Here is a 24,911-nt window from a genome sequence, read left to right on the forward strand (position 1 = left end):
TCTGTCCTAGAATATCGGGCCCCACTTTGCTGAATCTATTTCATCCCTACGTTTTGTCTTTTCATCTTACTCACAGTCATTATATGTGGGGGGCTGCCTTTTCCTTTGGGGAATTTCTCTGGGGCAAGTCAGGCCTATTTTTCTATCTTCAGGCTAGCTAGTTTCTTAGGCTGTGCCGAGTTGCCTAGGTAGTTGTTAGGCGCAATCCACAGCCGCTTTTAGTTGTGTTTAGGATAGGATCAGGTGTGCAGTCTACAGAGTTTCCACGTCTCAGAGCTCGTTCTTGTATTTTTGGGTATTTGTCAGATCACTGTGTGCGCTCTGATCGCTAAGCACACTGTGTTTCTGGATTGCCTTCATAACACCTGTCATTAGCAAACATAACAGTACAAGGAGCCTAACTAATGCTTCTCAATAGAGGGAAAGAAAAAGTTCTGACATCATTTTTTTTTTTTTTCTCTGCTCTGTGTTCACTTTTTTTTTTTTTCCCCTAGACATTTGGGTGATTCTGGACACAGGTGTGGACATGGATATTCAGGGTCTGTGCTCTTCAATGGATAATCTCGTTATAAATGTACAAAAAATTCAAGATACTATTGATCAGAAATCTATGTTAGAACCAAGAATTCCTATTCCTGATTTGTTTTTTGGAGATAGAACTAAGTTTCTAAGTTTCAAAAATAATTGTAAGCTATTTCTGGCCTTGAAACCTCATTATTCTGGTAATCCTATTCAACAGGTTTTGATTATTATTTCTTTTTTGCGCGGTGACCCTCAAGACTGGGCATTTTCTCTTGCGCCAGGAGACCCTGCATTGAGTAGTGTCGATGCGTTTTTCCTGGCGCTCGGATTGCTGTACGATGAGCCTAATTCAGTGGATCAGGCTGAGAAAAATTTGCTGGCTTTGTGCCAGGGTCAGGATGATATAGAAGTATATTGTCAGAAATTTAGGAAATGGTCAGTACTCACTCAGTGGAATGAATCTGCGCTGGCAGCTTTGTTCAGAAAGGGTCTCTCTGAGGCTCTTAAGGATGTCATGGTGGGATTTCCTATGCCTGCTGGTTTGAATGAGTCTTTGTCTTTGGCCATTCAGATCGGTCGACGCTTGCGCGAGCGTAAATCTGTGCACCATTTGGCGGTACTGCCTGAGGTTAAACCTGAGCCTATGCAGTGCGATAGGACTATGACTAGAGTTGAACGGCAGGAATACAGACGTCTGAATGGTCTGTGTTTCTACTGTGGTGATTCCACTCATGCTATTTCTGATTGTCCTAAGCGCACTAAGCGGTCCGCTAGGTCTGCCGTCATTGGTACTGTACAGTCCAAATTCCTTCTGTCCATTACCTTGATATGCTCTTTGTCGTCGTTTTCTGTCATGGCGTTTGTGGATTCGGGCGCTGCCCTGAATCTGATGGATTTGGATTATGCTAAACGTTGTGGGTTTTTCTTGGAGCCTTTGCGGTGTCCTATTCCATTGAGAGGAATTGATGCTACACCTTTGGCCAAGAATAAACCTCAATACTGGGCCCAGCTGACCATGTGCATGGCTCCTGCACATCAGGAAGTTATTCGCTTTCTGGTGTTGCATAATCTGCATGATGTGGTCGTGTTGGGGTTGCCATGGCTACAAACCCATAATCCAGTATTGGATTGGAATTCCATGTCGGTATCCAGCTGGGGTTGTCAGGGGGTACATGGTGATGTTCCATTTTTGTCGATTTCGTCATCCACCCCTTCTGAGGTCCCAGAGTTCTTGTCTGATTATCAGGATGTATTTGAAGAGCCCAAGTCCGATGCTCTACCTCCGCATAGGGATTGTGATTGTGCTATCAATTTGATTCCTGGTAGTAAATTCCCTAAAGGTCGATTATTTAATTTATCCGTGCCCGAACACGCCGCTATGCGCAGTTATGTGAAGGAATCCCTGGAGAAGGGACATATTCGCCCATCGTCATCACCACTGGGAGCAGGGTTCTTCTTTGTAGCCAAGAAGGATGGTTCGCTGAGACCGTGTATTGATTACCGTCTTCTTAATAAGATCACTGTTAAATTTCAGTGTCCCTTGCCATTGTTATCTGACTTGTTTGCTCGGATTAAGGGGGCTAGTTGGTTCACTAAGATAGATCTTCGTGGTGCGTATAATCTGGTGAGAATCAGGCAAGGAGATGAATGGAAAACTGCATTCAATACGCCCGAGGGTCATTTTGAGTATCTAGTGATGCCGTTCGGACTTGCCAATGCTCCATCTGTGTTTCAGTCTTTTATGCATGACATCTTCCGTGAGTATCTGGATAAATTCCTGATTGTTTACTTGGATGACATTTTGATCTTCTCAGATGATTGGGAGTCTCATGTGAAGCAGGTCAGAATGGTTTTTCAGGTCCTGCGTGCTAACTCTTTGTTTGTGAAGGGATCAAAGTGTCTCTTCGGTGTGCAGAAAGTTTCATTTTTGGGGTTCATCTTTACCCCTTCTACTATCGAGATGGATCCAGTTAAGGTCCAAGCCATCCAGGATTGGATTCAGCCGACATCTCTGAAAAGTCTGCAAAAGTTCCTGGGCTTTGCTAATTTTTATCATCGCTTCATCTGTAATTTTTCTAGCATTGCCAAACCATTGACCGATTTGACCAAGAAGGGTGCTGATTTGGTTAATTGGTCTTCTGCTGCTGTGAAAGCTTTTCAGGAGTTGAAGCGTCGTTTTTGTTCTGCCCCTGTGTTGTGTCAGCCAGATGTTTCTCTTCCGTTCCAGGTCGAGGTTGATGCTTCTGAGATTGGAGCAGGGGCGGTTTTGTCACAGAGAGGTTCTGATTGCTCAGTGATGAAACCATGTGCTTTCTTTTCCAGGAAGTTTTCGCCCGCTGAGCGTAATTATGATGTGGGCAATCGAGAGTTGCTGGCCATGAAGTGGACATTCGAGGAGTGGCGTCATTGGCTTGAAGGAGCTAAGCATCGCGTGGTGGTATTGACTGATCATAAGAACTTGACTTATCTCGAGTCTGCCAAGCGCTTGAGTCCTAGACAGGCCCGTTGGTCGTTATTTTTTGCCCGCTTCGACTTTGTGATTTCGTACCTTCCGGGCTCTAAAAATGTGAAGGCGGATGCTCTGTCTAGGAGTTTTGTGCCCGACTCTCCGGGTTTATCTGAGCCAGCGGGTATCCTCAAGGAAGGAGTCATTGTGTCTGCCATCTCCCCTGATTTGCGGCGGGTGCTGCAAAAATTTCAGGCGAATAAACCTGATCGTTGTCCAGCAGAGAAACTGTTCGTCCCTGATAGGTGGACTAATAAACTTATCTCTGAACTTCATTGTTCGGTGTTGGCTGGTCATCCTGGAATCTTTGGTACCAGAGAGTTAGTGGCTAGATCCTTCTGGTGGCCATCTCTGTCACGGGATGTACGTACTTTTGTGCAGTCCTGTGGGATTTGTGCTAGGGCTAAGCCCTGCTGTTCTCGTGCCAGTGGGTTGCTTTTGCCCTTGCCGGTCCCAAAGAGGCCTTGGACACATATTTCGATGGATTTCATTTCTGACCTTCCCGTTTCTCAAAAGATGTCAGTCATTTGGGTGGTCTGTGATCGCTTTTCTAAAATGGTCCATCTGGTGCCCTTGGCTAAATTGCCTTCCTCCTCTGATTTGGTACCTTTGTTCTTTCAGCATGTGGTTCGGTTGCATGGCATTCCTGAGAATATTGTTTCTGACAGAGGTTCCCAGTTTGTTTCAAGGTTTTGGCGAGCCTTTTGTGGTAGGATGGGCATTGACCTATCCTTTTCCTCGGCTTTCCATCCTCAGACTAATGGCCAGACCGAACGAACCAATCAGACCTTGGAGACATATCTGAGATGTTTTGTTTCTGCAGACCAGGATGATTGGGTGTCCTTTTTGCCGTTGGCTGAGTTCGCCCTTAATAATCGGGCCAGCTCGGCTACCTTGGTTTCTCCATTTTTTTGCAATTCTGGGTTCCATCCTCGTTTCTCTTCAGTACAGGTTGAGTCTTCGGACTGTCCTGGTGTGGATTCTGTGGTGGATAGGTTGCAGCAGATCTGGACTCAGGTAGTGGACAATTTGATCTTGTCCCAGGAGAAAGCTCAACTTTTCGCTAATCGCAGACGCCGTGTGGGTCCCCGACTTCGTGTTGGGGATCTGGTTTGGTTATCTTCTCGTCATATTCCTATGAAGGTTTCCTCTCCTAAATTTAAACCTCGTTTTATTGGTCCGTATAGGATTTCTGAGGTTCTCAATCCTGTGTCTTTTCGTTTGACCCTCCCAGACTCCTTTTCCATACATAATGTATTCCATAGGTCGTTGTTGCGGAGATACGTGGCACCTATGGTTCCATCTGTTGAGCCTCCTGCCCCGGTTTTGGTGGAGGGGGAATTGGAGTATATTGTGGAGAAGATTTTGGATTCTCGTGTTTCTAGACGGAAACTCCAGTATCTGGTTAAATGGAAGGGTTATGCTCAGGAAGATAATTCCTGGGTTTTTGCCTCTGATGTTCATGCTTCCGATCTTGTTCGTGCCTTTCATGCGGCTCATCCTGGTCGGCCTGGGGGCTCTGGTGAGGGTTCGGTGACCCCTCCTCAAGGGGGGGGTACTGTTGTGAATTCTGTGGCTGAATTCACTCCTGTGGTCACAAGTGGTACTGCAGCTTCTGAGCTTCCTCCCTCAGGTGTTCTGGTGAGCTTGTTAACTGCTTCATTACTTAACTCCGCCTGATGCTGCTATCCTTGCTCCTTGTCAATGTTTCAGTGTTGGATCTGAGCTTCTCCTGATTGTTCCTGTGACCTGCTGCTCTGTATAGCTAAGTGCTTTTTGCTTTTTTGTTGCTTTTTTTCTGTCCAGCTTGTCTTTTGTTTTGCTGGAAGCTCTGAGACGCAAAGGGTGTACCGCCGTGCCGTTAGTTCGGCACGGTGGGTTTTTTTTGCCCCCTTTGCGTGGTTTTGCTTTAGGGTTTTTTGTAGACTGCAAAGTTCGCTTTACTGTCCTCGCTCTGTCCTAGAATATCGGGCCCCACTTTGCTGAATCTATTTCATCCCTACGTTTTGTCTTTTCATCTTACTCACCGTCATTATATGTGGGGGGCTGCCTTTTCCTTTGGGGAATTTCTCTGGGGCAAGTCAGGCCTATTTTTCTATCTTCAGGCTAGCTAGTTTCTTAGGCTGTGCCGAGTTGCCTAGGTAGTTGTTAGGCGCAATCCACAGCCGCTTTTAGTTGTGTTTAGGATAGGATCAGGTGTGCAGTCTACAGAGTTTCCACGTCTCAGAGCTCGTTCTTGTATTTTTGGGTATTTGTCAGATCACTGTGTGCGCTCTGATCGCTAAGCACACTGTGTTTTTCGGATTGCCTTCATAACACCTGTCATTAGCAAACATAACAGGTGTATGGGTGGATGACAAACTCATATTCAGTGGCCAGTGTCAGGCAGCTGCTACAAAGGCAAATAAAATAATGGGATGCATTAAAAGAGGCATAGATGCTCATGAGGAGAACATAATTTTACCTCTATACAAGTCACTAGTTCGACCACACTTAGAATACTGTGCACAGTTCTGGTCTCCGGTGTATAAGAAAGACATAGCTGAACTAGAGCGGGTGCAGAGAAGAGTGACCAAGGTTATTATCTTGCAATACCAAGATAGGTTATTACACTTGGGGCTATTTAGTTTGGAAAAACGAAGACTAAGGGGTGATCTTATTTTAATGTATAAATATATGAGGGGACAGTACAAAGACCTTTCTGATGATCTTTTTAATCATAGACCTGAAACAGGGACAAGGGGGCATCCTCTGTGTTTGGAGGAAAAAAGGTTTAAGCATAATAACAGACGCGGATTCTTTACTGTAAGAGCAGTGAGACTATGGAACTCTCTGCCGTATGATGTTGTAATGAGTGATTCATTACTTAAATTTAAGAGGGGACTGGATACATTTCTGGAAAAGTATAATGTTACAGGGTACATACACTAGATTCCTTGATAGGGCGTTGATCCAGGGAACTAGTCTGATTGCCTTATGTGGAGTCGGGAAGGAATTTTTTTCCCCAATGTGGAGTTTACTCTTTGCCACATGGGTTTTTTTTGCCTTCCTCTGGATCAACATGTTAGGGCATGTTAGGTTAGGCTATGGGTTGAACTAGATGGACTTATAGTCTTCCTTCAACCTTAATAACTATGTAACTATGTAACTATGTCAGTGCTCCATTCTCCAGTGGGATCAGCAGCCACAGCCAGACTCCACCCTGGAGTGATACCTGGCAGCTAACAAGCCTGACCTCACTTTCAGAGGCTCCAGTGAACACCAAGGAGCTGCTTAGTCATGCCCCTTCCAGGGAAGTCTGGTTTGCGGCACAGTGGGGCCACACACCCCACGCTCGCGCCAACCAGTCAGGACGTTAGCGTTACACTCTACATGATACAAGTCAACTAACTCACCTTATTTTTCTAAGTTATTTAAAAAATGTTAACTATACAGTCTGTAAGAAATAAAACATATTTTACTGAAAAGATTGGTAAGTAAAAGAAAACTGTGAGACGATATCTTTGGTGTAAAAAAATAAATAAAAGCAAAAAATCTTGATGGTAATAGACAATTTTTGAACAACCAAATGTGTACACCTGTAGCAAGCCACTTTTGGTTTATATTTCAAACCAATGTAATTTCACACAAAGCAGTTTCTACAGTATATATGACAATAGTCAATTTTTATAACAAAAATATTTTGAGAACTGTACCAAGCCAAGCGTTGTTTTTTTATTTTTACCGTAATTTTACACAAAGCACGTTAAACTGTAAGGATTAGTGATGAGCGAATATACTCATTACTCGAGATTTCCCGAGCACGCTCGGGTGTCCTCCGAGTATTTTTTAGTGCTCAGAGTTTTAGTTTTTATTGCCGCAGCTGAATGATTTACATCTGCTAGCCAGCATAAGTACATGTGGGGGTTGCCTGGTTGCAAAGCCCCCGACATGTAGAAATGGGCAACAGTCCCCTGAGTCACCTTCATCATCACCTGCTCCCACATAGGAGGTATAAAATACCAAGGATTGTGTTCTGTCTCTACTGCTCGCTGGTTGAATGAGATGTGATGACTGGTCCCAAACTCTTCTATGAACCCCTATCTCCCCTGCCGGTTGTACATAACGACCTCCCCCCGGGATGCCAACTGTCGGTACCTTGCTAGCATTTCTCCAGCCCTGGTCCTGGCTTGCCTCTTTTTCTCGTCTGACCAACTTTTGTGCCGCAGTCCACTCACTAGTTGCTCTCCCGTCTGCAGTCCACAAGAACCCCAGCAGTGAATACTGCACCCTGGGTTAGGGCGTTGGTGGTTCTAGGGAAGCAGCCATTTCCGGACCACATGCTACTGCCATCTCTGCTGTTGTGCCAATGTGGTCTGGCTCTGATATTCCACCAGTCCCTCCCTCAGGATTCTCGCGAGATTCTGCCATCTTTGTCACCTAAGCATGTTCACTGTATGGAGTACTAATTCAAGCCAGAAAAATTGGTGTACATCAGATAGGTGGTCTGCTGTGTGATTCCTATAAGTGTGTCCTGAAAGTGTGAAGATTAATTTAGAATTAAAACCAGAAGGATGTATACAGACTGTGCCCTGCTATCTGCCAACATCGCACTCTAACCAGCATGTCTATTCTTCCTATAATAATAATAATAATAATACCTACAGGTATGTTCATGCACCTAGATCTCCAGCCTGCTCTCCTGCCTTGTCTGTCTATGAAGTGCACATAGTACATCACCCAACTTTCCACACAGACTTTCCTCTGCTCCTAGCATTCTCATGGTATGTTCATGCACCCAGCTCTCCAGCCTGCTCTCCTGCCTTGTCTGTCTATGAAGTGCACATAGAACATCACCCAACTTTCCACACAGACTTTTCTCTGATCCTAGCATTCTAATTGTATGCCTTTCAGCTAACCCCAGCTTACCCTGTGTTATTTATGACCTTGTTTACTCTGGCTTGATTGTATGCATCTGGTCCACCCTTAATTCTCTGACCAAGATGAGCAGAGACCACTCCTCTGCTTCACACCTGAATGCACTTAGTTGTACATATATTGCATAGTAGAAGTCTGCAATGACTTTAGTCTGCTGTGTGATCCCTATAAGTGTGTCCTAGAAGTGTGAAGATTAATTTAGAATTAAAACCAGAATTGAACCAGAAGGGAACTGAAGGGAACTGGGCACAGTCACTGTAAACAATGTTTCTGTTTGTTTTCACTTTCACCCTATAATTCTTCACTTTCTGCAAACTCCCCTAATCCCTACTCCTAGTAAAGAACTGTTCATCTCCTCTTCAATCCTCCCCATCCATCTCACCTCCTCGTCAGAACTGTTCCTTAACATAAAATCCTCTGTCTCCAAGCACAGACAGCCACCTCATGCCTCTCCTGCTCCCACTTGCTAACACTTTCTCTGCTCCTTCTCACTGCTGGTGATATCTCTCCAAATCCTGGTCCTCCTCACCACATCCCCACAGTCAGTTCTACCTCCCATACATGCTCTATCACAAATTTCTGTAACCTCTCTAACCTTATACTCAGCCCCCACTTCCCCAGTCCCACTAACAGGAGCTCTGTGGAATGCTCGCTCTGTCTGCAACAAGCTTTCCTACATCCACGATCTTTTTGTTACTTACAAACTTTCCTTCCTCGCCATCACCAAAACCTGGCTCACTGTTATGTTTGCTAATGACAGGTGTTATGAAGGCAATCCAGAAACACAGTGTGCTTAGCGATCAGAGCGCACACAGTGATCTGACAAATACCCAAAAATACAAGAACGAGCTCTGAGACGTGGAAACTCTGTAGACTGCACACCTGATCCTATCCTAAACACAACTAAAAGCGGCTGTGGATTGCGCCTAACAACTACCTAGGTAACTCGGCACAGCCTAAGAAACTAGCTAGCCTGAAGATAGAAAAATAGGCCTGACTTGCCCCAGAGAAATTCCCCAAAGGAAAAGGCAGCCCCCCACATATAATGACTGTGAGTAAGATGAAAAGACAAAACGTAGGGATGAAATAGATTCAGCAAAGTGGGGCCCGATATTCTAGGACAGAGCGAGGACAGTAAAGCGAACTTTGCAGTCTACAAAAAACCCTAAAGCAAAACCACGCAAAGGGGGCAAAAAAAAACACACCGTGCCGAACTAACAGCACGGCGGTACACCCTTTGCATCTCAGAGCTTCCAGCAAAACAAAAGACAAGCTGGACAGAAAAAAGGCAACAAAAAAGCAAAAAGCACTTAGCTATACAGAGCAGCAGGTCACAGGAACAATCAGGAGAAGCTCAGATCCAACACTGAAACATTGACAAGGAGCAAGGATAGCAGCATCAGGCGGAGTTAAGTAATGAAGCAGTTAACGAGCTCACCAGAACACCTGAGGGAGGAAGCTCAGAAGCTGCAGTACCACTTGTGACCACAGGAGTGAATTCAGCCACAGAATTCACAACAGTACCCCCCCCTTGAGGAGGGGTCACCGAACCCTCACCAGAGCCCCCCGGCCGACCAGGATGAGCCGCATGAAAGGCACGAACAAGATCGGAAGCATGAACATCAGAGGCAAAAACCCAGGAATTATCTTCCTGAGCATAACCCTTCCATTTAACCAGATACTGGAGTTTCCGTCTAGAAACACGAGAATCCAAAATCTTCTCCACAATATACTCCAATTCCCCCTCCACCAAAACCGGGGCAGGAGGCTCAACAGATGGAACCATAGGTGCCACGTATCTCCGCAACAACGACCTATGGAATACATTATGTATGGAAAAGGAGTCTGGGAGGGTCAAACGAAAAGACACAGGATTGAGAACCTCAGAAATCCTATACGGACCAATAAAACGAGGTTTAAATTTAGGAGAGGAAACATTCATAGGAATATGACGAGAAGATAACCAAACCAGATCCCCAACACGAAGTCGGGGACCCACACGGCGTCTGCGATTAGCGAAAAGTTGAGCTTTCTCCTGGGACAAGATCAAATTGTCCACTACCTGAGTCCAGATCTGCTGCAACCTATCCACCACAGAATCCACACCAGGACCGTCCGAAGACTCAACCTGTCCTGAAGAGAAACGAGGATGGAACCCAGAATTGCAAAAAAATGGAGAAACCAAGGTAGCCGAGCTGGCCCGATTATTAAGGGCGAACTCAGCCAACGGCAAAAAGGACACCCAATCATCCTGGTCTGCAGAAACAAAACATCTCAGATATGTTTCCAAGGTCTGATTGGTTCGTTCGGTCTGGCCATTAGTCTGAGGATGGAAAGCCGAGGAAAAGGATAGGTCAATGCCCATCCTACCACAAAAGGCTCGCCAAAACCTTGAAACAAACTGGGAACCTCTGTCAGAAACAATATTCTCAGGAATGCCATGCAACCGAACCACATGCTGAAAGAACAAAGGTACCAAATCAGAGGAGGAAGGCAATTTAGCCAAGGGCACCAGATGGACCATTTTAGAAAAGCGATCACAGACCACCCAAATGACTGACATCTTTTGAGAAACGGGAAGGTCAGAAATGAAATCCATCGAAATATGTGTCCAAGGCCTCTTTGGGACCGGCAAGGGCAAAAGCAACCCACTGGCACGAGAACAGCAGGGCTTAGCCCTAGCACAAATCCCACAGGACTGCACAAAAGTACGTACATCCCGTGACAGAGATGGCCACCAGAAGGATCTAGCCACTAACTCTCTGGTACCAAAGATTCCAGGATGACCAGCCAACACCGAACAATGAAGTTCAGAGATAAGTTTATTAGTCCACCTATCAGGGACGAACAGTTTCTCTGCTGGACAACGATCAGGTTTATTCGCCTGAAAGTTTTGCAGCACCCGCCGCAAATCAGGGGAGATAGCAGACACAATGACTCCTTCCTTGAGGATACCCGCTGGCTCAGATAAACCCGGAGAGTCGGGCACAAAACTCCTAGACAGAGCATCCGCCTTCACATTTTTAGAGCCCGGAAGGTACGAAATCACAAAGTCGAAGCGGGCAAAAAATAACGACCAACGGGCCTGTCTAGGATTCAAGCGCTTGGCAGACTCGAGATAAGTCAAGTTCTTATGATCAGTCAATACCACCACGCGATGCTTAGCTCCTTCAAGCCAATGACGCCACTCCTCGAATGCCCACTTCATGGCCAGCAACTCTCGATTGCCCACATCATAATTACGCTCAGCGGGCGAAAACTTCCTGGAAAAGAAAGCACATGGTTTCATCACTGAGCAATCAGAACCTCTCTGTGACAAAACCGCCCCTGCTCCAATCTCAGAAGCATCAACCTCAACCTGGAACGGAAGAGAAACATCTGGCTGACACAACAAAGGGGCAGAACAAAAACGACGCTTCAACTCCTGAAAAGCTTCCACAGCAGCAGAAGACCAATTAACCAAATCAGCACTCTTCTTGGTCAAATCGGTCAATGGTTTGGCAATGCTAGAAAAATTACAGATGAAGCGACGATAAAAATTAGCAAAGCCCAGGAACTTTTGCAGACTTTTCAGAGATGTCGGCTGAATCCAATCCTGGATGGCTTGGACCTTAACTGGATCCATCTCGATAGTAGAAGGGGTAAAGATGAACCCCAAAAATGAAACCTTCTGCACACCGAAGAGACACTTTGATCCCTTCACAAACAAAGAGTTAGCACGCAGGACCTGAAAAACCATTCTGACCTGCTTCACATGAGACTCCCAATCATCTGAGAAGATCAAAATGTCATCCAAGTAAACAATCAGGAATTTATCCAGATACTAACGGAAGATGTCATGCATAAAAGACTGAAACACAGATGGAGCATTGGCAAGTCCGAACGGCATCACTAGATACTCAAAATGACCCTCGGGCGTATTGAATGCAGTTTTCCATTCATCTCCTTGCCTGATTCTCACCAGATTATACGCACCACGAAGATCTATCTTAGTGAACCAACTAGCCCCCTTAATCCGAGCAAACAAGTCAGATAACAATGGCAAGGGATACTGAAATTTAACAGTGATCTTATTAAGAAGGCGGTAATCAATACACGGTCTCAGCGAACCATCCTTCTTGGCTACAAAGAAGAACCCTGCTCCCAGTGGTGATGACGATGGGCGAATATGTCCCTTCTCCAGGGATTCCTTCACATAACTGCGCATAGCGGCGTGTTCGGGCACGGATAAATTAAATAATCGACCTTTAGGGAATTTACTACCAGGAATCAAATTGATAGCACAATCACAATCCCTATGCGGAGGTAGAGCATCGGACTTGGGCTCTTCAAATACATCCTGATAATCAGACAAGAACTCTGGGACCTCAGAAGGGGTGGATGACGAAATCGACAAAAATGGAACATCACCATGTACCCCCTGACAACCCCAGCTGGATACCGACATGGAATTCCAATCCAATACTGGATTATGGGTTTGTAGCCATGGCAACCCCAACACGACCACATCATGCAGATTATGCAACACCAGAAAGCGAATAACTTCCTGATGTGCAGGAGCCATGCACATGGTCAGCTGGGCCCAGTATTGAGGTTTATTCTTGGCCAAAGGTGTAGCATCAATTCCTCTCAATGGAATAGGACACCGCAAAGGCTCCAAGGAAAACCCACAACGTTTACATAGTAACATAGTAACATAGTAACATAGTAACATAGTTAGTAAGGCCGAAAAAAGACATTTGTCCATCCAGTTCAGCCTATATTCCATCATAATACCCAGATCTACGTCCTTCTACAGAACCTAATAATTGTATGATACAATATTGTTCTGCTCCAGGAAGACATCCAGGCCTCTCTTGAACCCCTCGACTGAGTTCGCCATCACCACCTCCTCAGGCAAGCAATTCCAGATTCTCACTGCCCTAACAGTAAAGAATCCTCTTCTATGTTGGTGGAAAAACCTTCTCTCCTCCAGACGCAAAGAATGCCCCCTTGTGCCCGTCACCTTCCTTGGTATAAACAGATCCTCAGCGAGATATTTGTATTGTCCCCTTATATACTTATACATGGTTATTAGATCGCCCCTCAGTCGTCTTTTTTCTAGACTAAATAATCCTAATTTCGCTAATCTATCTGGGTATTGTAGTTCTCCCATCCCCTTTATTAATTTTGTTGCCCTCCTTTGTACTCTCTCTAGTTCCATTATATCCTTCCTGAGCACCGGTGCCCAAAACTGGACACAGTACTCCATGTGCGGTCTAACTAGGGATTTGTACAGAGGCAGTATAATGCTCTCATCATGTGTATCCAGACCTCTTTTAATGCACCCCATGATCCTGTTTGCCTTGGCAGCTGCTGCCTGGCACTGGCTGCTCCAGGTAAGTTTATCATTAACTAGGATCCCCAAGTCCTTCTCCCTGTCAGATTTACCCAGTGGTTTCCCGTTCAGTGTGTAATGGTGATATTGATTCCCTCTTCCCATGTGTATAACCTTACATTTATCATTGTTAAACCTCATCTGCCACCTTTCAGCCCAAGTTTCCAACTTATCCAGATCCATCTGTAGCAGAATACTATCTTCTCTTGTATTAACTGCTTTACATAGTTTTGTATCATCTGCAAATATCGATATTTTACTGTGTAAACCTTCTACCAGATCATTAATGAATATGTTGAAGAGAACAGGTCCCAATACTGACCCCTGCGGTACCCCACTGGTCACAGCGACCCAGTTAGAGACTATACCATTTATAACCACCCTCTGCTTTCTATCACTAAGCCAGTTACTAACCCATTTACACACATTTTCCCCCAGACCAAGCATTCTCATTTTGTGTACCAACCTCTTGTGCGGCACGGTATCAAACGCTTTGGAAAAATCGAGATATACCACGTCCAATGACTCACCGTGGTCCAGCCTATAGCTTACCTCTTCATAAAAACTGATTAGATTGGTTTGACAGGAGCGATTTCTCATAAACCCATGCTGATATGGAGTTAAACAGTTATTCTCATTGAGATAATCCAGAATAACATCCCTCAGAAACCCTTCAAATATTTTACCAACAATAGAGGTTAGACTTACTGGCCTATAATTTCCAGGTTCACTTTTAGAGCCCTTTTTGAATATTGGCACCACATTTGCTATGCGCCAGTCCTGCGGAACAGACCCTGTCGCTATAGAGTCACTAAAAATTAGAAATAATGGTTTATCTATTACATTACTTAGTTCTCTTAGTACTCGTGGGTGTATGCCATCCGGACCCGGAGATTTATCTATTTTAATCTTATTTAGCCGGTTTCGCACCTCTTCTTGGGTTAGATTGGTGACCCTTAATATAGGGTTTTCATTGTTTCTTGGGATTTCACCTAGCATTTCATTTTCCACCGTGAATACCGTGGAGAAGAAGGTGTTTAATATGTTAGCTTTTTCCTCGTCATCTACAACCATTCTTTCCTCACTATTTTTTAAGGGGCCTACATTTTCAGTTTTTATTCTTTTACTATTGATATAGTTGAAGAACAGTTTGGGATTAGTTTTACTCTCCTTAGCAATGTACTTCTCTGTTTCCTTTTTGGCAGCTTTAATTAGTTTTTTAGATAAAGTATTTTTCTCCCTATAGTTTTTTAGAGCTTCAATGGTGCCATCCTGCTTTAGTAGTGCAAATGCTTTCTTTTTACTGTTAATTGCCTGTCTTACTTCTTTGTTTAGCCACATTGGGTTTTTCCTATTTCTAGTCCTTTTATTCCCACAAGGTATAAACCGCTTACACTGCCTATTTAGGATGTTCTTAAACATTTCCCATTTATTATCTGTATTCTCATTTCTGAGGATATTGTCCCAGTCTACCAGATTAAGGGCATCTCTAAGCTGTTCAAACTTTGCCTTCCTAAAGTTCAATGTTTTTGTGACTCCCTGACAAGTCCCCCTAGTGAAAGACAGGTGAAACTGCACAATATTGTGGTCGCTATTTCCTAAATGCCCAACCACCTGCAGATTTGTTATTCTGTCAGGTCTATTAGATAGTATTAGGTCTAAAAGTGCTGCTCCTCTGGTTGGATTCTGCACCAATTGTGAAAGATAATTTTTCTTGGTTATTAGCAGAAACCTGTTGCCTTTATGGGTTTCACAGGTTTCTGTTTCCCAGTTAATATCCGGGTAGTTAAAGTCCCCCATAACCAGGACCTCATTATGGGTTGCAGCTTCATCTATCTGCTTTAGAAGTAGACTTTCCATGCTTTCTGTTATATTTGGGGGTTTGTAACAGACCCCAATGAGAATTTTGTTACCATTTTTCCCTCCATGAATTTCAACCCATATGGACTCGACATCCTCATTCCCTTCGCTAATATCCTCCCTTAAAGTGGACTTTAGACAAGACTTTACATAAAGACAAACCCCTCCTCCTCTCCGATTTTTACGATCCTTTCTAAACAGACTGTAACCCTGTAAGTTAACTGCCCAGTCATAGCTTTCATCTAACCATGTCTCGGTTATTCCCACTATGTCAAAGTTACCTGTAGATATTTCTGCTTCTAGTTCTTCCATCTTGTTTGTCAGGCTTCTGGCGTTTGTGAGCATGCAGTTTAGAGGATTTTGTTTTGTTCCAATCTCCTCACTTTGGATTGTTTTAGAAATGTTCTTACCTCCCTTCTGAGTATGTTTTCCTGGGTCGTCTTTGTTCGAGTCTAATGTTTTTCTTCCCGTCCCCTCTTCTTCTAGTTTAACGCCCTCCTGATGAGTGTAGCGAGTCTTCTGGCGAATGTGTGTTTCCCAGGTTTGTTGAGGTGTAGTCAGTCTCTGGCGAGGAGTCCATCATACCAGTAATTCACACCGTGGTCCAGGAATCCAAATCCTTGTTGTCTGCACCATCGTCTTAGCCAGTTGTTTGCATCAAGGATCCTGTTCCATCTCCTGGTGCCATGCCCGACTACTGGAAGGATAGAAGAAAAAACTACCTGTGCATCCAGTTCCTTTACTTTCTTCCCCAACTCTTCAAAGTCCTTGCAGATTGTCGGTAGGTCCTTCCTTGCCGTGTCATTGGTGCCAACATGTATCAGAAGAAATGGGTGGACGTCCTTGGAGCTGAAGAGCTTTGGTATCCTATCGGTCACATCCTTGATCATCGCACCTGGAAGGCAGCATACTTCTCTTGCAGTTATGTCCGGTCTGCAGATGGCTGCTTCGGTGCCTCTCAGTAGTGAGTCTCCCACCACCACCACTCTTCGTTGCTTCTTGGCTGTACTTTTTGCTGTCACTTGTTGCTGTGTGCCCTTTTTTTTTTTGCTTGCTGGTATTGCTTCATTCTTAGGTGTGCCATCTTCATCCTCTACAAAGATTTGATATCGGTTCTTCAGTTGTGTGGTTGGTGATTTCTCCATGGTCTTCTTGCTTCTTTTGGTCACATGCTTCCACTCATCTGCTTTTGGAGGTTCTCTGACACTTTTTGCACCTTCTGTGACCAGTAGAGATGCTTCTGTTCTGTCTAGAAAGTCTTCATTCTCTTTGATGAGTTTCAAAGTTGCTATTCTTTCTTCCAGACCCCGCACCTTTTCTTCTAAAAGGGCCACTAGTCTACACTTCTGACAGGTGAAATTGGATTCTTCTTCTGGTCGATCTGTGAACATGTAGCACATGCTGCAGCTCACCATGTAGGTTGTCACATCTGCCATGTTGCTCCTAGATCCTGCTGACTTGCTGTGTGTTTTCCTTCTTGTGTAATCTACTCAGCCAAGCTCTCTTGCAATAATGTCCTACAGGCACGCGGTTTGGTGATGCTTTCGAAGCAGCTGGTCCCGGCTGTACCCAACGATCTTCTAGCTTAGGGAGACTTCGCTTCTCCCAGAAGGCACCTGGAATATGCAAATTAGCCTCCTGAAGCTTGAATCCCTGGTTTGGTGATGCTTTCGAAGCAGCTGGTCCCGGCTGTACCCAACGATCTTCTAGCTTAGGGAGACTTCGCTTCTCCCAGAAGGCACCTGGAATATGCAAATTAGCCTCCTGAAGCTTGAATCCCTGGTTTGGTGATGCTTTCGAAGCAGCTGGTCCCGGCTGTACCCAACGATCTTCTAGCTTAGGGAGACTTCGCTTCTCCCAGAAGGCACCTGGAATATGCAAATTAGCCTCCTGAAGCTTGAATCCCTGGTTTGGTGATGCTTTCGAAGCAGCTGGTCCCGGCTGTACCCAACGATCTTCTAGCTTAGGGAGACTTCGCTTCTCCCAGAAGGCACCTGGAATATGCAAATTAGCCTCCTGAAGCTTGAATCCCTGGTTTGGTGATGCTTTCGAAGCAGCTGGTCCCGGCTGTACCCAACGATCTTCTAGCTTAGGGAGACTTCGCTTCTCCCAGAAGGCACCTGGAATATGCAAATTAGCCTCCTGAAGCTTGAATCCCTGGTTTGGTGATGCTTTCGAAGCAGCTGGTCCCGGCTGTACCCAACGATCTTCTAGCTTAGGGAGACTTCGCTTCTCCCAGAAGGCACCTGGAATATGCAAATTAGCCTCCTGAAGCTTGAATCCCTGGTTTGGTGATGCTTTCGAAGCAGCTGGTCCCGGCTGTACACAACGATCTTCTAGCTTAGGGAGACTTCGCTTCTCCCAGAAGGCACCTGGAATATGCAAATTAGCCTCCTGAAGCTTGAATCCCTGGTTTGGTGATGCTTTCGAAGCAGCTGGTCCCGGCTGTACCCAACGATCTTCTAGCTTAGGGAGACTTCGCTTCTCCCAGAAGGCACCTGGAATATCCAAATTAGCCTCCTGAAGCTTGAATCCCTGGTTTGGTGATGCTTTCGAAGCAGCTGGTCCCGGCTGTACCCAACGATCTTCTAGCTTAGGGAGACTTCGCTTCTCCCAGAAGGCACCTGGAATATGCAAATTAGCCTCCTGAAGCTTGAATCCCTGGTTTAGCATAATCCAAATCCATCAGATTCAGGGCAGCGCCCGAATCCACAAACGCCATGACAGAAAATGACGACAAAGAGCATATCAAGGTAATGGACAGAAGGAATTTGGACTGTACTGTACCAATGACGGCAGACCTAGCGGACCGCTTAGTGCGCTTAGGACAATCAGAAATAGCATGAGTGGAATCACCACAGTAGAAACACAGACCATTCAGACGTCTGTATTCCTGCCGTTCAACTCTAGTCATAGTCCTATCGCACTGCATAGGCTCAGGTTTAACCTCAGGCAGTACCGCCAAATGGTGCACAGATTTACGCTCGCGCAAGCGTCGACCGATCTGAATGGCCAAACACAAAGACTCATTCAAACCAGCAGGCATAGGAAATCCCACCATGACATCCTTAAGAGCCTCAGAGAGACCCTTTCTGAACAAAGCTGCCAGCGCAGGTTCATTCCACTGAGTGAGTACTGACCACTTCCTAAATTTCTGACAATATACTTCTATATCATCCTGACCCTGGCACAAAGCCAGCAAATTTTTCTCAGCCTGATCCACTGAATTAGGCTCATCGTACAGCAATCCGAGCGCCAGGAAAAACGCATCGACACTACTCAATGCAGGGTCTCCTGGCGCAAGAGAAAATGCCCAGTCTTGAGGGTCGCCGCGCAAAAAAGAAATAATAATCAAAACCTGTTGAATAGGATTACCAGAAGAATGAGGTTTCAAGGCCAGAAATAGCTTACAATTATTTTTGAAACTTAGAAACTTAGTTCTATCTCCAAAAAACAAATCAGGAATAGGAATTCTTGGTTCTAACATAGATTTCTGATCAATAGTATCTTGAATTTTTTGTACATTTATAACGAGATTATCCATTGAAGAGCACAGACCCTGAATATCCATGTCCACACCTGTGTCCAGAATCACCCAAATGTCTAGAAGAAAAAAAAAAAAAGTGAACACAGAGCAGAAAAAAAAAAAAAAAATGATGTCAGAACTTTTTCTTTCCCTCTATTGAGAATCATTAGTCAGGCTCCTTGTACTGTTATGTTTGCTAATGACAGGTGTTATGAAGGCAATCCAGAAACACAGTGTGCTTAGCGATCAGAGCGCACACAGTGATCTGACAAATACCCAAAAATACAAGAACGAGCTCTGAGACGTGGAAACTCTGTAGACTGCACACCTGATCCTATCCTAAACACAACTAAAAGCGGCTGTGGATTGCGCCTAACAACTACCTAGGCAACTCGGCACAGCCTAAGAAACTAGCTAGCCTGAAGATAGAAAAATAGGCCTGACTTGCCCCAGAGAAATTCCCCAAAGGAAAAGGCAGCCCCCCACATATAATGACTGTGAGTAAGATGAAAAGACAAAACGTAGGGATGAAATAGATTCAGCAAAGTGGGGCCCGATATTCTAGGACAGAGCGAGGACAGTAAAGCGAACTTTGCAGTCTACAAAAAACCCTAAAGCAAAACCACGCAAAGGGGGCAAAAAAAAACACACCGTGCCGAACTAACGGCACGGCGGTACACCCTTTGCGTCTCAGAGCTTCCAGCAAAACAAAAGACAAGCTGGACAGAAAAAAGGCAACAAAAAAGCAAAAAGCACTTAGCTATACAGAGCAGCAGGTCACAGGAACAATCAGGAGAAGCTCAGATCCAACACTGAAACATTGACAAGGAGCAAGGATAGCAGCATCAGGCGGAGTTAAGTAATGAAGCAGTTAACGAGCTCACCAGAACACCTGAGGGAGGAAGCTCAGAAGCTGCAGTACCACTTGTGACCACAGGAGTGAATTCAGCCACAGAATTCACAACAGCTCACCCCTTCTGACACAGCCTCTCCTGCTGCACTTTCCTATGGTGGCTTCCACCTTTCTCACACACCCTGCCCCAACAGCAAGCATGGTGGAGGAGTTGGTTTTCTCCTGTCAGATAACTGCTCCTTCACCCCAATCCCACTGCCACCCTCTGTTACTCTCCCTTCCTTTGAGGTGCACTCTGTGCGCATCTATGCCCCCACCAACCTCCAACTGGCTGTCATTTACCGCCCCCCCAGGGCCAGCCACCACCTTCTTTGACCACTTCACCACCTGGCTACTTTATTTCCTTTCTGCGGATATCCCCACTATCATCATGGGCGACTTCAACATTCCCATTGACACTTCCCTCTCAGCTGCCACTAAACTTCTATCTCTCACTTCCTCCATCGGCCTCACTCAATAGTCTTCTGCAGCCACTCACAAAAATGGTCACACATTGGACCTCATCTTCACCCGCTTCTGCTCCCTATCTAACCTCTCTAACTCACCTCTTCCTCTTTCTGACCACAATCTACTCACATTCTCTTCCCTCTCCACTCCTTGTCTACAATCCCCACCCCACAAACTTGCACACCCTCACAAAAATATTAAACACCTTGATCTACATTCACTCTATGAATCCCTCCTCACTCTCACAGACATAAGTTCCCTACACAATGCGGATGGCGTTGCCGCTCTATATAACACCACAATAGCTGCAGCTTTGGAATTCTTGCCCCTCTCACACATACCAAAGCTCGCAAAATCAACAGACAGCCCTGGCCCACCAGCCTGACCAAAGAACTGAGGCGAGCTTCCATGGCTGTAGAGCGGAGATGGAAAAGATCCAACTCCAACGAACACTTTATTGCATTCAAACAGTCCCTCACTACTTTCAAGACCACATTTGCCACAGCTAAACAAACCTACAACCCCCAGAGCCCTTCCTCCCAACTACCCAGCCCTCCACCTACAAAACCAACTTCTCCACTATTACAGAAGATCGACTCTCCACTCTACTCTCAAGATCGCATCTCACCACCTGTGCACTTGACCCGATCCCTTCCCACTTCATCCCAAACCTCACCACAGTCTTCATCCCAAATCTAACCTATCTCTTCAACCTATCACTAACAACTGGTGTTTTCCCCTCAAGCTTTAAACATTTCTCAATCACACCTATCCTCAAAAAGCCCTCTCTTGACCCATCCTCTGTATCTAGCTATTGCCCTATATCACTTCTCCCCTATGCCTCAAAACTACTGGAACAACACGTCCATCTTGAACTGTCCTCCCATCTATCTTCCTGCTCCCTTTTCGACCGCTTACAATCAGGCTTCGGGTCACACCACTCCACAGAAACTGCCCTAACTAAGGTCACCAATGACCTATTAACCACCAAGAGCAAATGACACTACTCTGTCCTCCTCCTCCTGAACTTGTCGGCTGCCTTTGACACAGTAGACCATTCCCTATTATTACAGACCTTCTCATCCCTTGGCATCACAGACTTGGCCCTATCCTGGATCTCATCATACCTAACAGAACGGACATTCAGAGTCTCCCACTCACACACCACCTCCTCATCTCGCCCCCTATCTGTCAGAGTCCCACAAGGTTCAGTCCTAGGGCCCCTGCTCTTCCATTTACACCTTTGGCCTGGGACAGCTCATAGAATCTCATGGCTTTCAGTATCATCTTTATGCTGATGACAAACAGATCTACATCTCTGGACCAGATATCACCTCCCTACTAACCAGAATCCCTCAATGTCTGTCCACTATTTCATCCTTCTTCTCCGCTAGATTTCTGAAACTTAACATGGACAAAACAGAATTCATCATCTTTCCCCCATCTCACGTGAGCCCCCCAGTGAATCTATCCATTACAGTAAATGGCTGCCCACTCTCCCCAGTCCCACAACCTTGCTGCCTCTGGGTAATCCTTGATGCTGATCTCTCCTTCAAACCACATATCCAAGCCCTTTCCACTTCCTGACGACTTCAACTCAAAAATATTTCACGGATCCGTTCATTCCTCAACCAAGAATCTGCAAAAACCCTAGTCCATGCCCTCATCGTCTCTCGCCTTGACTACTTCAAGCTCCTGCTATGTTGCCTCCCCTCTAACACTCTCGCACCCCTCCAATCTATTCTAAACTTTGCTGCCCGACTAATCCATCTGCCCCCCCACTATTCCCCAGCTTCCACCCTCTGTCAATCCCTTCACTGGCTCCCCATTGCCCAGAGGCTCCAGTACAAAACTTTAACCATGACGTACAAAGCCATCCACAACCTGTCTCCTCCATACATCTGTGACTTCGTCTCCCAGTACTTACCTACATGCAACCTCCGATCCTCACAAGACCTCCTTCTCTACTCCCCTCTTATCTCCTCTTCCCACAATCGTATACAAGATTTCTCTCGCGTATCACCCCTACTCTGGAACCCTCTACCCCAACATATCAGACTCTCACCTACCATGGAAACCTTCAAAAAGAACCTGAAGACCTACCTCTTCAGACAAGCCTATAACCTGTAGTAACCACCAATCGACCAAACCTCTGCATGACCAGCTCTACCCTCGCCTACTGTATTCTCACCCATCCCTTGTAGATTGTGAGCCTTCGCGGGCAGGGTCCTCTCTCCTCCTGTACCAGTTATGAATTGTATTGTTTAAGATTATTGTACTTGTTTTTATTATGTATACCCCGCCTTACATGTAAAGCGCCATGGAATAAATGGCGCTATAACAATAAATAATAATAATAATATTAATAATAATAATAATAATAATACAAGTGCATGCACACACAGCGCACAGTTTTTTTGCCATCATGCGTATGCTAATGCGGATAAAAATCGCAGCATAACCATGCGTTTGCATGCTTTTTGGCATACATATGAGCATGCAGGTGATACGCTGCACACAGATACGCTAATGTGTACTTAGCCTTATTGCTTACCTGGTTCATATGCTTTTTTTACATTGTCAAGTAAGTAACAAATCCTTACAATGAAAAGACAAAAGGAGATCAAGAACCTTAAAGATATAAGTGAAAATAGCATTTGGATCAAATACGTTCCTGAACTAGAATAAGCTATACAGAGTGACCAAACTTGCAGGTTTACAATAATGCCAAGGACATTGCAGAATTGATTGACAACCTAAGATTAGTACTGTGATCGCGTTGCTGTGAGGGTCTTACCTCCCTCCCTGCCTGCTCCAGGCCCGGATCCAAGATGGCCGCGGATCCGGGTCCTGCAGGGAGGGAGGTGGCTTCACAGAGCCTGCTCAGAGCAGGCACTGTGAAGCAGCCTGCACTGCTATCAGATCGGTGATCTGACAGAGTGCTGTGCAAACTGTCAGATCATCGATCTGTGATGTCCCCCCATGGGACAAAGTAAAAAAGTTAAAAAAAATTTTTCCAAATGTGTAAAAAAAAAAAAAAATATTCCTAAATAATGAAAAAAAAAAATAAATTATTCCCATAAATACATTTATTTAAATAAATAAAAAAAAACAATAAAAGTACACATCGCCGCGTCCATAACGGCCCGACCTATAAAACTGGCCCACTAGTTAACCCCTTCAGTAAACACCGTAAGAAAAAAAAAAAAACGAGGCAAAAAACGACGCTTTATTATCATACCGCCGAACAAAAAGTGGAATAACACGCGATCAAAAGGACAGATATAAATAACCATGAAACCACTGAAAGTGTCATCTTGTCCCGCAAAAAACGAGCTGCCATACAGCATCATCAGCAAAAAAATAAAAAAGTTATAGTCCTCAGAATAAAGCGATGCCAAAATAATTATTTTTTCTATAAAATAGTTTTTATCGTATAAAAGCGCCAAAACATAAAAAAATGATATAAATGAGGTGGCGCTGTAATCGTACTGACCCGAAGAATAAAACTGCTTTATCAATTTTACCAAACGCGGAACGGTATAAACGCCTCCCCCAAAAGAAATTCATGAATAGCTGGTTTTTGGTCATTCTGTCTCACAAAAATCGGAATAAAAAGCGATCAAAAAATGTCACGTGCCCGAAAATTTTCCCAATAAAAACGTCAACTCGTCCCGCAAAAAACAAGACCTCACATGACTCTGTGGACCAAAATATGGAAAAATTATAGCTCTCAAAATGTGGTATCGGAAAAAATATTTTTGGCAATAAAATGCGTCTTTCAGTGTGTGACGGCTGCCAATCCTAAAAATCCGCTAAAAAACCCACTATAAAAGTAAATCAAACCCCCCTTCATCACCCCCTTAGTTAGAGAAAAATTAAAAAAATGTATTTATTTCCATTTTCCCATTAGGGCTAGGGTTAGGGTTAGGGCAAGGGTTAGGACTAGGGTTAGGGTTAGGGCTAGGGTTAGGGCTAGGGTTAGGGTTAGGGCTAGGGTTAGGGCTAGGGTTAGGGCTAGGGTTAGGGTTAGGGCTAGGGTTAGTACTAGGGTTAGGGTGTTATGAAAACTGATATGAAGGCAATTCAGTACCACAATGGACATAGCGGTCAGAACACATACAGTGGTCTGACAAACACCCAAAATAATAGAACGAGCTCTGAGACGTGGGAACTCTGCAGACCGCAATCCCTGATCCTATCCAACCACACTAAAGGTAGCCGTGGAGCGCTCCTGACCAGAACCTAGGCGCCTCGTCACAGCCTGAGAAACTAGCTAGGCCTGAAGATAGAAAAATAAGCCTACCTTGCCTCAGAGAAATTCCCCAAAGGAAAAGGCAGCCCCCCACATATAATGACTGTGAGTAAGATGAAAACACAAACATAGAGATGAAACAGATTTAGCAAAGAGAGGCCCGACTAGCTGAATAGAACGAGGATAGGGAAGATAACTTTGCGGTCAGCACAAAAACCTATAAATAACCACGCAGAGGGGACAAAAAGACCCTCCGCACCGACTAACGGTACGGAGGTCGTCCCTCTGCGTCTCAGAGCTTCCAGCAGGCGAGAAAAACACCAATAAAGCAAGCTGGACTGAAAAATAGCAACAAAATAACAAAAGCAAAACTTAGCTTTGCAGAGCAGCAGGCCACAGGAATGATCCAGGGAAAAAACCAGTCCAACACTGGAACATTGACAGGAAGCATGGATCAAAGCATCAGGTGGAGTTAAGTAGAGAAGAAGCTAACGAGCTCACCAGATCACCTGAGGAAGGAAACTCAGAAGCTGCAGTACCACTTTCCTCCACAAACGGAAGATCCCAGAGAGAATCAGCCGAAGTACC

Source organism: Ranitomeya imitator, chromosome 3, assembly GCF_032444005.1.
Source record: "Ranitomeya imitator isolate aRanImi1 chromosome 3, aRanImi1.pri, whole genome shotgun sequence".
Taxonomy (NCBI): domain Eukaryota; kingdom Metazoa; phylum Chordata; class Amphibia; order Anura; family Dendrobatidae; genus Ranitomeya; species Ranitomeya imitator.